Source organism: Haliaeetus albicilla, chromosome 17, assembly GCF_947461875.1.
Source record: "Haliaeetus albicilla chromosome 17, bHalAlb1.1, whole genome shotgun sequence".
Lineage (NCBI taxonomy): Eukaryota > Metazoa > Chordata > Aves > Accipitriformes > Accipitridae > Haliaeetus > Haliaeetus albicilla.
In genome coordinates, this window is record NC_091499.1 from 3,158,818 (window position 1) to 3,175,373 (window position 16,556).

A 16,556-nucleotide genomic window follows, 5' to 3' on the forward strand; every position below is an offset into this window, starting at 1 on the left:
TGGGTTTTCTAGATCTTTTCAGCAACTTGGGGAATGATTTTCTGGCTCCTTGGAAGTCAAAATAAGCGTTCTTCTACATAAGCTTGGGTATGTACTTCAGTGCTTTGCTAGACAGAAAAGTCAAGTTATAGACTCTCACAGGCTGTTTGAAGAATTATTTTAATCTAAAATTTCTCCCATTATATCTGTCCCTCCAGCATTTTGTAGACTGTTACATTCATGAACAGACACACAGGTTTCTTGTACAGATTAGCCACACCATCTGCTTATATTTAACAGAAGAAAACACTTTTATTTATATAATTCATATTTTCCTGATGCTATTAGTCTTTTTTGTTGTTGTTTTTTAATTTTACTTAACTATTTTACTCAAAGACAAAGGATGCCAGGCATCTGATAGGTCAGATAAATTTCAGACTGTCTTTTGGCATATCTTTGAAAAAAAAAAAAATCCCTTATTAATATGGAAATGGGCATAGACTCAGTTTCCTAGCTAATTTTCTTCTGTCATATTATATGACTCAAAACACAGTGATAAATTCCTTAAAGGCTTGACAGTAAGTAGCAAGGTAACTACCATCACATTATCTAACTCGAAGGGTACAACAAGGGACTTCCCTGAGGTAGCAAATGTTTGGAAATACTACCTTAACAGAGAAATAATAATAGAACCTTATTCCTGCACTAATGAGAGAATTAACTTAAGTTTCATTAAATACCTTAGGAAAGACAGACTTTCACACTGATAAGAAACACGCTTAGGACACATTTACCCTATTTAATGATAGTTATAGCTGAATTAAAAAGAAAACTATTATAAAACAAATACATTTTAACATGTACTAAAATAGGCAGAGAATACAAAATACTGCCCTGGCTTGGGAGACATGTGGTCCCGCTATATTTACTGGAGTTCTATATGACATATAGCATAGTACAATATTGTCCAGAATGATGAGTTTTAGCAAATTTACGTCTGAAGTTACTGCCCTTGAAGTTACTGTGTCAGTCACAATAAGTAAAGTGCATGCTAAACTCAAGATGGAATTAGAGTTTTGAGCTCTACCCCTCTGAGGGACTCCTATAGTTTCACAGAGTTCCGTTCAGGTCTTTTTTCTTCCTCTGAGTTCACGAAAAGTAAAGATAGAATTCAGGTGCAAAATTTAGAGTTAATGATGACTTGTGACAACAGTTTTCAAAATGGAAGGTGTCAGGACCTGAAGATTTGGTTCGTATACACCTCTGCTAAGACACTGTGTTAGTATCACTCTAACAGGAAGAAAACGAATAGGAATTTTGACTTTAAGAATAAGAACTACTGGGTACTACTGAACATTTTGGTAAATTTTTTGAGTGACAGTTTATCTGACATGATGAAGTAGTTTAAACTTTTAATCAATAGCTGACAAGTTTTATTTTGCTTCCTCTTTGTTAAAAGCTACAACTGTATGTAAACAACTGGGTTCTTAAAGGAAGGATTTAAAAAAAATATTATCTGACAGCAGTCTTGTTAATGTTTTGGTTCCTCTTGATCAAAATAATGAAATACTTGATTTAAGTATTCACGTTAATGAAAACTGGATTAGATTCAGTATTGAAGCTGTGAATTTAAGGTTATACAAATTCTGGTCTTGCTGTGTCTATTAAATCTGACAAATAGTTACAAGTGTATACATGTGCATACATATTTGTTATTCAATTTGTAATCTCTGACATTTACAAGATATTTGGAAATAATTTACAGAATAGCCTTTAGGCCTAGGAGTATCACACATATGCACAATAAGACAGACTCATTCTGGCTTAACTTCAACTGTTTTCGAGGCTGAGACTTAGGGGGATTTTTTTTTAATTAAACATTTTTAGTAGTTACAAAAAAGGAGGAAATTACCACTAGATCAGATTTAATCCACAATAATAAACTATAGATATTTCCAGCAAGGAAGGTCCCGAGATGTGAATTTCAAATCTTTCCCTCAAATAACATTTCAAAATGCCTTAGCTCAATAATATAAAGAAGTAAGAGTTTAGTTCCTGCTACTATAGAGGTATTTCAGAACTGTTCAGATATTGATTCCAAGAGAAGTTAATCATCCCAAATAAAAATGGTTGGTATAATTAATAAATACAAGAAAGCTCTTTCATGAAACAAATACAAAATTCTGAGAAATCTGATGAATTTGTGGACAAGTTTATCTGGATGGAATTTCTCATTAAAAATGAGAAAGAGATCTTTTTCTCCATCATTTTAAGTGACTGCCTTCACCATTTGGCTAAATATTACTATATTTTATCTTTATTTTTAATTAACTGCCTTCTCCCTTTCCCTCTTCTCATTTTTTTGCTCATTCTTCTTCTCCTCTTATCATAATCAACCTTCCTGCATGTCTTTCTGAACTTAAAAGACTTGTTGTTAAAAACAATAAATGTTTTCAAACAGTTCTAATTTAATAAAAGTAATATTTTCTTTGACCTCCTAATCTTCAAGGTGTTCTTAAAATAAGAACTCCTTTTACTGAATTTTCTGTGCAGAATCTTGGTTTTGTAAGTTTACATTACACTAAGCACCCCTTCCACTTGAAAAAATTTCTGTTCACTTGAAATTCTGGGATCCTAATGGTTAATCTGAAATTCTCAATTTGGAAACTGTAGAATACATGCAGAACTTTGGAAGTAGGTCAAATATCATATAAATCTTTTTCATGGTTCTCCGTCCAATTATGCTATTTGGGATTAGTAGTCAGGACTCTAGAGCTTCAGACAAATATTGATTATTTGTCAGATTATGCTAATACAGTCAATGCTATGGCAGATAAATATTTGTACAGCCAAACAACACTTCGACAGCAAATACATGCATATTGTTTAAGACATAAATGTCAACGAATTCATTCTGGTGGTTGACATGGAAGTGTACAGATCATTAAGATCCACCCTCCCCTAATGGTCAGGGGAACGAAAAATACAAAACATGATCAAATTCTCATTTTCTTATCCAGGCTGATTTGAAGCCACAAAAATCAACCGTAGCTCAAAGATGTGGAAGCACAATATTCAAAACCAAGAGAGTGAATAGTGTATTTCATGTTTACATTGTAGCATGGTTAACCAAAGTCATCTAGATAGCTCCTTTGCACAAATTAAAATAAATCCTCAAAAATTGATTCGGTATGTTTATTTTTCATTGCCTCCTTTTTTTGTTGTCCTTCATGAGAACTACATTATCAATTCTACATGTAAAAATATTAAAACAATACTTCTTTCTTTATTTTTTTTCATAGGGTCTAGGTTGCAGGCTAGTATTTTGAAAAGATTTTTTTTAGGAGCACTGTACAATACTGTTTCTCTTTCACACCTTACAGCAGACATACCTTTCTAGGACTCTTTAAAGTTTGTGCTTTTCCCCTTCATGCAAAATATACACTAATCAGGTGGTACTTCCTTTGCACCCCTGTTTTTCTCCTTTATTTTGTACAATATAAGGTAAGAATCAGTGCCAATTCTTCATTCATTCATTAGCAGCTAGTATAATAAAGCATTATGTAGACTGAATGAAGTATGATTGATAACATGGGTAGAATATACCTATTTTTGCAAGATCTTTGAATAGGAAATGTAACTTTTTAAATAGAACAACATGAAACCAGAAAAACACACAGAAATGGACTAAAAGCCCAATGAAGTCCTAGGCCTCAAGAGCCACTGCAAACAAAAATATTCATAATGGAGATATTACTTGTGTATTCTTAGAGATTTGACCTTGGACTCTTTTTAAATAGTTCTATTAATGACCTAAAATACAAGACAAAGGGTTAATTAACCAGGAAGAACAATACAGAACAAAAGTAGAGAATGCAGAACTGTGACCTTGGTTCTGAAAAAGATTTGGCGCTTTCAGTGAATAGCGAGATGAATATGAATGAACTCCTACAGTAAAGTTTGGTCCAAAAGAGATAAAGTGATCCTTGGATGTACAAACTGTAAAATATTAGCAAGACTGGGCATGTTACATCAGCTTTGATTTTGGCAGTGGAATAACCATTATTGGAATGCTGTATTCTGTTCTGGTGTTCATGGTTCAAGAAGGTGGTAATAAACAGGAGAAAGTTCAGAGAAGAATGCAAGAACATTTAATGGCTGAAAAGCATATCTGATACTGAAAGACAATGAGCCAAATTATTTAATTCTGTAAGAGGAGTGTCTAGGGTTTCTTTAGTTCAGTATCCTACAAAGAGTTTTTGAAATATATCTGGTCATTTGCAGGAAAGAGACAAGAATGAGGAAAAAGATCCTGAGTAATTTATACAATAGAAGAAGTGTTGGGGAGAAGTATACAGATCACCAATTTTCACTCAAGGGAATACTTTAACTACCACCCTCTTTCCACTTGCTAGTCATTCTTGAACTTCTAGATCTATAACAATATTTTAACATGCAACTTTATTTTCCTCTTCATTGTTTGAAGTCCTTAGGTTCTATACTCAATAAAATGAGAAAAAGACAATGTCAGACAATGAGATTTTCCAAAACTAATAAACTCCCCAACCTAATCTGTTCGAAGTAAGCAGAAGAGTCAAACCTACATCCCTTGTTTCTGGCAGAGAATGTTACTATACTATACATCAAACCCATGCGAGTCCTTTCTCACAAATAGGTAAAGAGGTAATGGCTATCCTGCCAAGGTAATTGTAATTAAAAGCACTTCTCTTGAGCTATGTAAGTTTAAGGTCCTGTGTTGTCTTCAGGAGAGCCACAGTTCAACACTAATCCATTTTATGCAGTATATTCCTTATGGTGCAGAGTGGAGTCTAACAGATACTCAGCAAGGAAAAAATGACCTTCCTACTTGCTTGACCTGACCTTCATGCATAGAAATGAAGTATACGCTTTAGATGTACAAGATGCCCAGCTAGCATAGCCAGTTTCTCCTTGATTTGACCTGAATAGTTTCAGTGTTGGAAATCTAGGACTCCCAGAATGAAGGCAAAAACATGAACTACAACCAAGTCCTTTTACTAATGAGTTGTGCATTAGTATAACCTGGCCCCAGCTGTTGTCAGAAAAAAAGGTATTAAATATTTACCATACTAATCAAATAGGATTCATCTGCCAACAGGGAAGGAAGATAGGGTGGCAGTATTTGAAAAGAAAATACAAAAGCATACTCATCAGAATATGCTCACATACTCATTACAGTTTCTGTAAGAAGACAGTACAAAGCTAAAAAATGAAATAAGATGAATTAAGGTGCTGTTCATTGATACTCTTTTAATAAAAAACTTAAAAGGGAATTTAATTAATATAATGGTTAAAAGATCAGAAAAACATGCCTCATGTTGTATATCACTGAAAAATAAACACAGATAAATTATTCAGCAATCAGCCCTAGTTGGTGATCCAGTCCCTCCTTTATGGTGTATGGGTACCGTATTTATTCATTAGAGCTATTGAGCACGCTATAACTCCCTTGGAGAACCACATCATGATTTTCCTAATACATGGAATATACTCAGCAGATTGCTTGTAATAAGAAGATTCTGGTTAAACGCTGCTGAAGCATAGCATATAGACAATTATCTCTGGAGTTTGGACCCACTCTTTCTCACAAGCTAAAAATATTATAACTTGCTTCTGCTTCCTCCTGTTCAGTGGTCAGCATTTTCTGTAGAATGAAATTATATATGGAACGTACTGGGCATTGTTCAGGTATGCTACTTTGTGCACAAAGAAAGGAGTGAATATTGTGACATAGCTGTCACAGTGGTCAGGCCATGTGACTTAGCAAAATAGGAGCCCAACTGATAGAACAAGAACACAGTGAAAACAGAAGTAAACAAAAGCAGGTGGTTTCATGAGGAGTCTACCTCATACCTTGAATGAAGCCCGTGTCAATAGTGTACGCCACTGGGAAGAAACTTCGTGGTATTCTGACTGGGGAAAAATGTATATATAATGCAATTCATAATTAATACATATAATGAAATTTGAAATATGTAATGAAATTTAACTTATTAAAAATGTTAAATATTATTAGGCAGTCAACTGAAGGTTATAGTTGTTTTGGACTAGAACTAAAATATTCATAGATGGGCATATAGCTACCTTCAGTATGAGCTGAAGCTTTGAAGTGATCTTCAGTGAAAAGGTTGATGAAACTGAAACTATAAATGCCTCTGGAATATCTAAACGAATTGAGCTGGACACCTTAACCTTTACCACAAGATCACCAACCAATGACATCAACCTCAAAATTATTACAAAAAACCAAACTAAAACCTTCATTACAATGTCAAGGGGATAAATATAAAAAAAGTATTTTTGCTTCACCACAGTCTGCTCTTTAACTTTCTTCTCAATAATTTTCCTTAAAAAATTGAGAATGTACATGATCATGTATGTGGCTCTCAAATTGATAATTATAAATCAGATTACTATAATATTGAATCAATACACACAAAAATCAGGACAAATAAGCAGCATTATATTGTTTTCCAGCAATTTCTACCCAATGGGAAGTATGTAATTTGATTTTATTTACTTATTTATTTAAAAAACAGCAACACAAAGCCAGATTACCTATGCTTCTAAGGAAAAGCAAAATACTAATAGGAAAATAACAACAGCTTATTATGGAAGTTTGCCTACATTTATCTAAAACCTTCAAGCTATTATTAAGTACATTGTGACCTTATCATGCAAATCTAACAGTTTTTTTGTCAACATTGTGATTAGTATGTGGTCTCAGTAGAATATGCTTTGGTTTTCTTTTTTTGTCTTTGAGATTAAAATCACTTACATATTACGGTTGTCAAATCAACTAATAACGCTGTATATAGCCAGCTTCCTCAATCAGGTGTATGTTCATTTTAGAACAATCCTACTAGTCCAGCTTTTATGCCCATGACACTGTTTTCCCACACATTTCCCTACGACCACCACCACCTTTTTTATCTTGTTCAGAGATGTCCAGTGAAAAGAATCTTATCAACTGATAAGGAGTCCTGTGACACAAGCAACAAGCTGTACTGTCTCTTCTTTATGGATTTTATTGTCCTCATATAATCAAGCACCAAGCGAATATGTTTATTTGCTGACGTGACAAATTAATTCAAAAAATGTGTTGTTTTGTGTGAGTAGGAGTGTTTAGAAGCAAAACTCTCAGCTCTTTTAAGCTGCCTTTACTGAAAACTTTAACTGACAAAAACTCTGGTCTTAAAAGAAAGCAGTTCTTTTTACAAGGCTTTCCTATTTCTCTGCTCATAGATGGGGACAAAAAAAAAAAAGGTCTGGCAAAATTAAGTATGTTTCATAAACTTGCATGAAGAAGATATTACTAGATGCCTCTCCCATTTGGTGAAGAGTTGAACTCCCACCTGATGAAGTACTTACAGTGATGACTATAATTCACACAAAACCAGAATGGGTCATATTGCTCCCTTGAAAGAAACATGAACTTTCCCTTGTGCTAAACTTTTCAGCTGAGAATCTCAAAACAGATCAAGAACAGAAATGAATTCAGTCTCTGCTTTTGACATTTTGACAGCCAGTGTCTGCTGCAAGAGCATAAAGCAGAGGAAAATGCTTCTCTTTGTGCAGCAGGGTAAGCAATCTGTATAAGCAGTGTTGTTAATGTCAGCTTTTACTTTTCCTGCATACTGTCACTCAGATAATACAGGTATCTGGGTACTTGAAGGAAGATATTTAGAGCTAGCTTTAAGTTACAAAATACTATGATGTTGGGAAATACCAGGATTCACAAAATCTTAAACAGTTATCCTCAAAGATTACTACAGTTCTCCATGCAGATGACAAAAAGGTTCAGCAGATCAGATTCAGCACCTCTCTCAGGCTTTGTCAAACTGAGAACAGAAGGGCTTAAATATCAGACTCCTTTGGACAGACCAAAACCCACAGCCTAATTTAAAGTTTTTACTAATCACAGTTTGGAATGAATTAACTACTCAACACAATTTTCAAGCTTTTTCCCTTTGTAAGACATATAGATCTGACATAGAGTTGTGAGATCTAAAGGTGGTTTCCCCATGACTGAGGTTCAAGGCTATGAAATTGTGACTACCTACTTCGAGCATTATAGATTTAATATTCATAAAGAGAAGACTTCAGACTGTAGGAGGTGCCACACTGACAGCTCTCAAGCATTACATTCTCTAATTAAAAATAAAAGCCAGTACTGCTGCAAATAAAAGGTATCCAAAGAATAACTTCCCTACATATTTTAGTTTCTGTGACCCATTTTATGGGAAGACAATGACACCATGTGAAGTAGATCTTTAGTGTTTCTGTCATGCTGATTAATGTAATTGGAGAAATACGGCTGAGCCTTCCCTGAGGAAGAAGCAAGTACAACCTTAATGAGTTTCCTTAATACTGCAACTTGCTTAAATAAAATAAGAATACAATTAAGCTTATTCAAATGTAAGACTAAATCAGAATGCCATTACCTATTGTTCAGTGCACTGAAGTGTGAAATATATGCTTTTATGTTTGCTGCAAAAAATATGCACTTTTAACATTAAAGGCATGGGATGGAGTAATACAACAAAGAAAGAAAAAGATAAATAATAGATAAAAATAGCTACAGTCTGTGACTTACATGCATAATATAATACATGAATGCACATGAGCAAGGGGAAAAAACCAAACCTTTGTAACACTAAAGGAAAAAACAGGGCAGAAATCCTAATCAAGTTATTTGGTCAGCTAAGCTTCTGATACTGCCTGAAAATTATATTGTATACCACTTCAAACAGAAGGACATACAATTGAGTAAAGACAATCCGATCCTGCCATCCTATCCTTATGTTCATCAACAGCTACGCAGATTAAGTTTAGACTACTTTAGCAGCTGTGGTCAAGATCAGGCTCAAATTCTCAGAACTAAATGATGATATGGTCATGGATTTGTTATAAACAAAAGGGCACAAACCACATATATAGAGCTAAGAGCTTATTATTAGCTCAATTAATGTTTTTGCAGTCTAATAGCCCAAAGTGTTAGTTGAGTTACACTAATATTCACTAATAATCCAAATTAGTTCAAAGAAACCTCAGTAATACAGCTAATGGGTGTTACTAGAGGATAGAAAAAAATAAAATAAAAAAATCACTTGCCCCTGGTGCTGTGCTTTCCCTTCCCACGTCCCCGGGGTCCTAACATTGGCAGTGTCAGAAGAAGGAGGAAGAATGAGGGTAGGCTGCAATGAGCTGTCAGCACTTTGATGGCTTTGCCGGGAAGAGTAGCACATGCCTGCTAGGGGATTCCTCCTGCTCTTTGCCAGAAGTATGGGGTTGATGATTTCTTCCAGATCAGGCTTGCAGTTTGCTTCAGTGTGTTTTTATACGTTTCCCTGTCCCGGGCTGCCAGCTGCAGGCTGGCAGTGGCCCCCAGCCCCAGGCACACAAAGGGCTGCCTGTGGTTTGCCAGGCAGTGAGTGGGGGTGCATGGTGGGGTGTCCCCCTGCTCCCCAGCGGGGCCACCCCCAGAGCTGAAGCTGGAGCAGGGCAGGCAGGGGTTAAACCAGTGACACCCAGCTCAGGCCATGGCCAGGCTGAGCCCTGAGCCCCTGCGCTGCCCGGTCAGCACACGGCCGGGGGCCTTATACAAGCAATCACAAAAGTCATGTTTTCCGGGCTACAGTGGCTCAGACCACTTACATTCACCTTACTGGCACAGCTCAAGTGTGGGCTGTTTACCCTTGCCTTAATTTCTCTGCCTAATTTCTCTTTCTAGAAAGAGAGTTGGCCAGCTCCATCCCGCCACCTTAATGAAAGTCAACACAGAAACAATATCAAGTCTGAGCTGGAGGACAAGCTTGATCCTTAAGCTACCATGACATTATAGACACACCTTTAGAAACCCATCATCCAAAGGAAACAAGAAAACATCAGGTACTGGCTAAAGACAAAAACAGTGATGCACCTCTAAAGACATCTGTTGCATGTAACTTGAAACTAGATACATTTTTCAAATAAATCATGATGGATGACAGTAATAATAATTACAAATATAGGCTATGAGAAATTAGAAAATGGTAGTCTTAACCAGATTAAGTTTTAGCATAAGTGTTATGAAGCTTTTTGGTTGAATTTTAACAGGGTCTAACATCTAAAGATGAAGAGTCATGAAGCTCTAATCAAAGGTCCTTAAAAAAAGTAGGTATTAGTTTTATGCAGTCATGTGGTTCAAGGGAAGAGACACTTAAATATCATTCTAGCTTAGAAAATCCTATATTAAGTCTCTGGGAGTGAGAGGAGACCATGAGGTTATTTCTGACTGAAGGTACAGAGAACAGAAGAGGTAGCTGGAGTCATGACACTATTCTTGACAAGCAAAGGCAAAAGAGATGGCTGAACATGAGGATAAAAATATTTTGCATCTTGTAAAAAGCTATAACAGATACATCTGTCAAAGAGGTACCAGTGGGATGTACCTTAGATCTGTTACTTCTTGTGCTACACTGCTCATCATCTTTAGTTGAGGCATCCACAAACCAACACAGGTTGGTATATTTTGCACTGCAGTCAACAGACCTTTTCCCATTGACTTGAATGAGCATTAAATAATTCAAAAGTTCAGGCTGAAGCCTTAAATTATGTCAGGCAGTTATTCCACATGTCTAACATTAGACATCCAGTAATTATTTCTCAATCCGTTGTGCATTTGTGGAAAAGAGATGCAACTATTTTGACCTTATTTTCATGTATTACTCAGAACTTAAACATTCATTTCTAAGAACACCAAGTATGTCTAATGTTAATTTCTATAAACTGGTATGATCTTAAACATCCAATTCCAACATAGACTACAGTGGTATCGAAGAAAACTAATAGGAACTTGGAAGAGAAGTGAAAAAGCTGACATTCAGCAGAGGGCACAAGTCAGGAAGTTCAAGAAACAGCATAAAATTCTTGAATTGAAAGAGAACAGGAATAGAACTGGCAAGGAAAATGTTGACAGCAGTTTAGGATTTTAAGTGAACTCAACAGAAAGATTAGCAGAAAGATTGCTGTACTAGTATCATTGCCCAGAAGACACTCCTATATTTACATGGAGAGGTAGCAGGAAATCTCTTGCAAAACCATGCTGTATTAAAAAAATATCATTAAAAGAAGAGTAGGAAGCCAACATGTGGTGTTTACCATGCTTTTTTTTTTCTTCTCCGCATCTTACTGATCAGAACCATAAGGTTCTCAAAAGGACCCAAATTTTTTGCAAAGCATGTACTTTACTGCTTATGATTAAACATGCAAGAGATGATTCTACATATTGAAGGAATATAAACTACAAATCACTAAAGACTGTAAATCAGTGGTGTGATTGGTGTGTAAACCATACATTTATTTAAGATATGTGGAAGGAGTCCTGATTAGTAATTAACGGGTTCTGCTGTGATGTAGTACCAGAACAAATCCAATCATGTAAAAAACCCTGCAAAATGTTTCCTTTACGAAACTTGTTTACCTTAACAAGAACAGCATAGTCCCAGCATCATTTTAAATAAGAACATGCAGTAGTTACCTCCACCCCAAAGGGATGTCATTTTTTAACTCAAAAAAACGAGGAACCTCCAGCTTTACATGCAGATATTACTCATTATTAATGTTTTAAATGAGAAATACCCAGTGGTGATGTGAAGGTAGCTAGATGTATTGCAATTAAGAAAACAAAAGTTGGTCTATAAACATAACAGGTTTTGAATTATGGCTTGCTGACGAATATTGAATAATTTTCCAATGAAATGTTCATTTGGAGTTCCACTTCTAAAACATAACAAAAAGTTCTGCAGAGACAATATGTCTACTATGTGGCAAAGGGACTCTCATGGTTTAACCCATCAGGGAGCTAAACATCACACAGCTGCTCACTCAGTCCCTGCCCTCAGTGGGATGGCGGAGAGAATTGGGAAAAAAAAAGTAAAATTTGTAGGTTGAGATAAAGACAGTTTAACAGGACAGAAAAGGAAGGGAAAATATAATAATAATAATAATGATAATAATGATAATAACAATAAAAAAGAGTTAGAATATACAAAACAAGTGATGCATAATGCAATTGCTCACCACCCGCCAACTGATGTCCAGCCAGGTCCTGAGCAGCGGCCCCTAGCCAGCTTTCCCCCTGGTTTATATGCTGGGCATGATGTCCTATGGTGTGGAATATCCCTTTGGTCAGTCGGGGTCAGCTATCCTGGCTGTGTCTCATCCCAGCTTCTTGTGCAGCCACAGCATCCTCACTGGTAGGGTGGGTTGAGAAAATAAAAAGCCCTTAATTTAGTATAAGCACCACTTAGCAACAACTAAAAGATCAGTGTGTTATCAGCATTATTCTCATCCTAAATCCAAAACATGACACTATACCAGCTACCAGGAAGGAAATGAACTCTATCCCAGCTGAAGCCAGGACAGGGGCTAATTGACAGTGGTGGGCTGACCTTGACTGGCCACCAGGTGCCCACCATGCTGCTCTCTCACTCCCCATCCCCAGCAGGACAGGGGCAGAAAATAAGATGAAAAGGTCGTGGGTTGAGATAAGGACAGGGAGATCACTTACTATCACAGGCAACACAGAGTCGACTTTGGGGAAATTAATTAAATTTATTGCCATTTAATAACAGAGCGGGGCGGTGAGAAATAAAAACAAACCTAAACTCAGCTTCTCCCCAGCGTCCTGTCTTTCCAGGCGAGATGTGGATGGTTTACACACACTCCACGCCTCATCCCTTCACCGCAGTTACAGCAAAACCTCCTCACAATCATACCCTTCTCTGGCAACGCCCACGTTTTGGCCATTACTTCTCCACACCCCTGTCCTATCTCGAATTCCACCAGAGCCCCAGGTCGGGACCCACAGCAAAGATGGCGGCGCTGTGAGGGACCGAAGCCGTTACCGCCTCCCACACCCCGGCGGGGCGAGTTCTGCCGGGGCAGCGGCCGGTCAGCGACAGGGCGGGGAGGCCGGGCCGGGCCGGAGGACGCGCGGTTCCCTCTGCCGAGACGCCGAGCGGGGCAGCTCCCCGGCGGCGGGCAGCGGCCATGGCGACGGGGGAGGCGAGGGGAAGAGGGAGAGGAAGGGAAGGGAAGGGGCCGGACCCCCCCCCCGAGCGGCCCCGGGGACCCGGCCGCTCGCCGAAGGCTCTGGAAGCGCAGCCATTTCATGAAGAAACTACCTCAGAACTGTATGTCAGATCTATATGTCTTACAAAGGGAAAAAGCTTGAAAATTGTGTTGAGTAGTTAATTCATTCCAAACTGTAATTAGTAAAAGCTTTAAATTAGGCTGTGGGTTTTGGTCTGTCCAAAGGAGTCTGATATTTAAGCCCTTCTGTTCTCAGTTTGACAAAGCCTGAGAGAGGTGCTGAATCTGATCTGCTGAACCTTTTTGTCATCTGCATGGAGAACTGTAGTAATCTTTGAGGATAACTGTTTAAGATTTTGTGAATCCTAGTATTTCCCAGCATCATAGTATTTTGTAACTTAAAGCCAGCTCTAAATATCTCCCTTCAAGTGCCCAGATACCTGTATTATCTGAGTGACAGTATGCAGGAAAATTAAAAACTGACATTAACAACACTGCTTATAGGGATTGCTTACCCTGCTGCACAAAGAGAAGCATTTTCAAAGGCTGCACACAGAGGCAAAGCAAAAAAAAAAAAAAAAAGATTTATCCTCTACTTACCATCACCAGGTGATGTCCAGCCACCTCCTGAGAAGTACGGCCTCAGTACATGTACCGCTTGCTTCGGAAGACAAACACCGTAATAACTCAAGCCCCACCATCTCCCCCTTCCTCCTTTCTCTTAGCTTTTATTGCCGAGCATGACTTCACACGGTCTGGAATATCCCTTCGGTCAGTTCGGGTCTTCTGTCCTGGCGACCACCCTCTTGCCCACCCCCAGGCCAGAGGCCTTTGGGGGGAGGTTGGGGAGACAGCCTTGATGCTGTGTGAGCACTGCATCACTGCAAAACAAACTCTGTGTTTTGTGCTGGTGTGTTATCAACACACTGGGGTGTTTTCAACACCCTTCTAGATAGAGATACAAAGCACAGCAATATATGGCCTGTGATGGGGAAAGTTAACTCCATCCCAGCCAGATCCCATACAGTGACATAGTAATTGCTTCTTCCTTGGTGTTGGAACCACTCTGAAACCCAAGAAAAAGAGATCAGAGAAATTGAGCAAGCCCAACACTGCTTTTGCAATTAACTCAGACTTGTTGGCACTTTGATGTATATGAGATTTTTTTTAAGAAGTCTAACTGAAGTGCTTTTAGAATAAAAATGACACTTACACATACTAGATATGATTATGTTGTACAAGGATTGCATAACTTCTAATAAACTAAGTTCATAAAAGTGACAGGAAGTAAATTATGTTGTATTGATTTCTACTTACTGTTTTGTTTGATTTGGGGCTAGAAGTAAGATAATCATTCTAAATATCCTTCAGAGCTGTGGATTACAATGCCAGTTGTGCTGTAGGTGCATCCTTTTTTGTGTGTGTGTTCATAGTTATGAGTATTTCAGTAATATGATTTGATTCGTCTATATAATTTGTAAGGATTTGGGGGTAAGTGGCATGTGGGGTGGAAAGGGGGCAGCACAAAACATTGATGATCCAGGTGAACTAAAGACCACAAAGAGGTCTGCTGCTATCTTTTACCACCATTCCACCTTCCTGCAGTCTCTTACCGGTTCATCTTCTATCTTTTGCCAGCTTTTCAGCTGTATTTGATTTTGAAGTTCTTTATGATATCACCTTGCTGCTCCTGCATCTCAAAGCATGGACTAGGTACCCGCCGGATCCACTCCCGCAGTCACCCTGTGGAGCCTATTTCCATCCGATCTCTCCTGCTGGGCCGCCCTGTGTCACAGGCAATTCAGGGACCGCACAGCGACTCACAAGAAAGCAGTGACTCCGTGAGCTCACAGGGATGGGAAAGATGGGAGGAATCTCTTAGTTACTCAGCAGAGCGTTAAGGAGAGTGGTTTCCAGTCAGCTCCTGTGGATGCTGCTGAGAAAATGCATTGGACTCCCAGCATTTCGTAGAGAATTAGACTAGAAAGGACCTTGGGGATTATCTCTTCTGATCTAATGCCTACCTTAACCTGTAGAAAAATCAATGCATTACATGCATTGCAGCATATTTACCTCCAACCCTTTCCCCTTTTTCTTCTGCAGCAGCAGAGGTCTACATGTACTTCTCACTCCAGCAACATTTTCCCTGTAGTTTCATTAAATGCCTTGCTTTCCTGAACTGATTTCTTTGTCTCATAAACAGCAGATTTCCTTGCTGCTTTTTCTCTGAGGGAAAGGAAATTAAGAAAAATCACATATAGAAATAATACAGATTTTCTTTTTTTTTTTTTTCCTGGGATTTCACCCCTGGTACAAATGAATTACATCAGTCCAAGTATCTTTTTTTTCCCCCCAAGTCCTAGCTTTGTTAGTGTTACTGAGGAATACAAATGCTTCTAGACCTGAGGGAACTTTCTTCTTTAATCTCCTACTATTTCAGTCTGAAACCCATTCTTAGTGTCTGAAACTTTGCTTTGCAGTTGCTTTCCTCTGGCTATGGCATCTGTTGCCACAACCTTCACTAAGTCCACCAACAGATAATCCTATTCCCTATCACTACCAGTGAGCTTAGAAAAGGAAGTGGAAGCTTCACTGCTGCAAGAGAAATGAATAAAAGAGAGTTTGGGTCTTCATTGTTAGCTTTGCTGCAGGTCTGTTGTATAACTGGTGAGACATCCTGCATGTTTGAGTTTCTTTCTCTTTAAAAAAAAAAAGAAATCTTGATATTCACAGAGGTTTTTGGATGACCATTTATTTGCTTCTGTTTTCCAATATGCAGTGACATAGGACAGTTCACTTTGATGGCCACTTGTCATAAATACTTGTATAGAATAACGCGCTTTGTAATAATAACATTAATATCTAAACTAGCAGAAGAGTGGACATATTAAAATGAACTAAGCAGCAAGTAATATAACTGTGAAAGCGATTTTTCACCTTAATTACTTCTTTAAAAATTTTTAAAAGTTTATTAACTTTAAAAGCCTTCTAAAATGTTTTCCATGTTTAATATTTTCTCAAAGACACAAAATATTAGTACGATACCAAGTCAAAAGAAGTATCAGGAGTAAGCTGAGGGACGAAGAAATTGGAAAAAAGGATTTATCAAAAAAGACTCTCAGAGGTTACAATAATAGAAATATAGACTTGGCAAGAATGGAAATAACTCTTTGCAAAAGAAATAATAACATTGCATTTTTTGTCATTTACTCTCCCGAGAAAATAAGGATAAAAGAATTGGGTTTGCTATCTAATGAGGGTGGAACGTTGTGAGGATAAGGCAGGTAATAATGATAGTCTGCCTCTAAGCTGTCTGAAGATAGCCCAAAACCTTTGTCTCAGGTTTTAGTAAGGAGAACAACATAGCAGAGGCAAGTGGGCCATTGAGCCCATATACAAAAAAGAATATTATCACTTCTGTAATGAGAATAGAATTTAAGGTTTTTAAATGTATTTCAGTT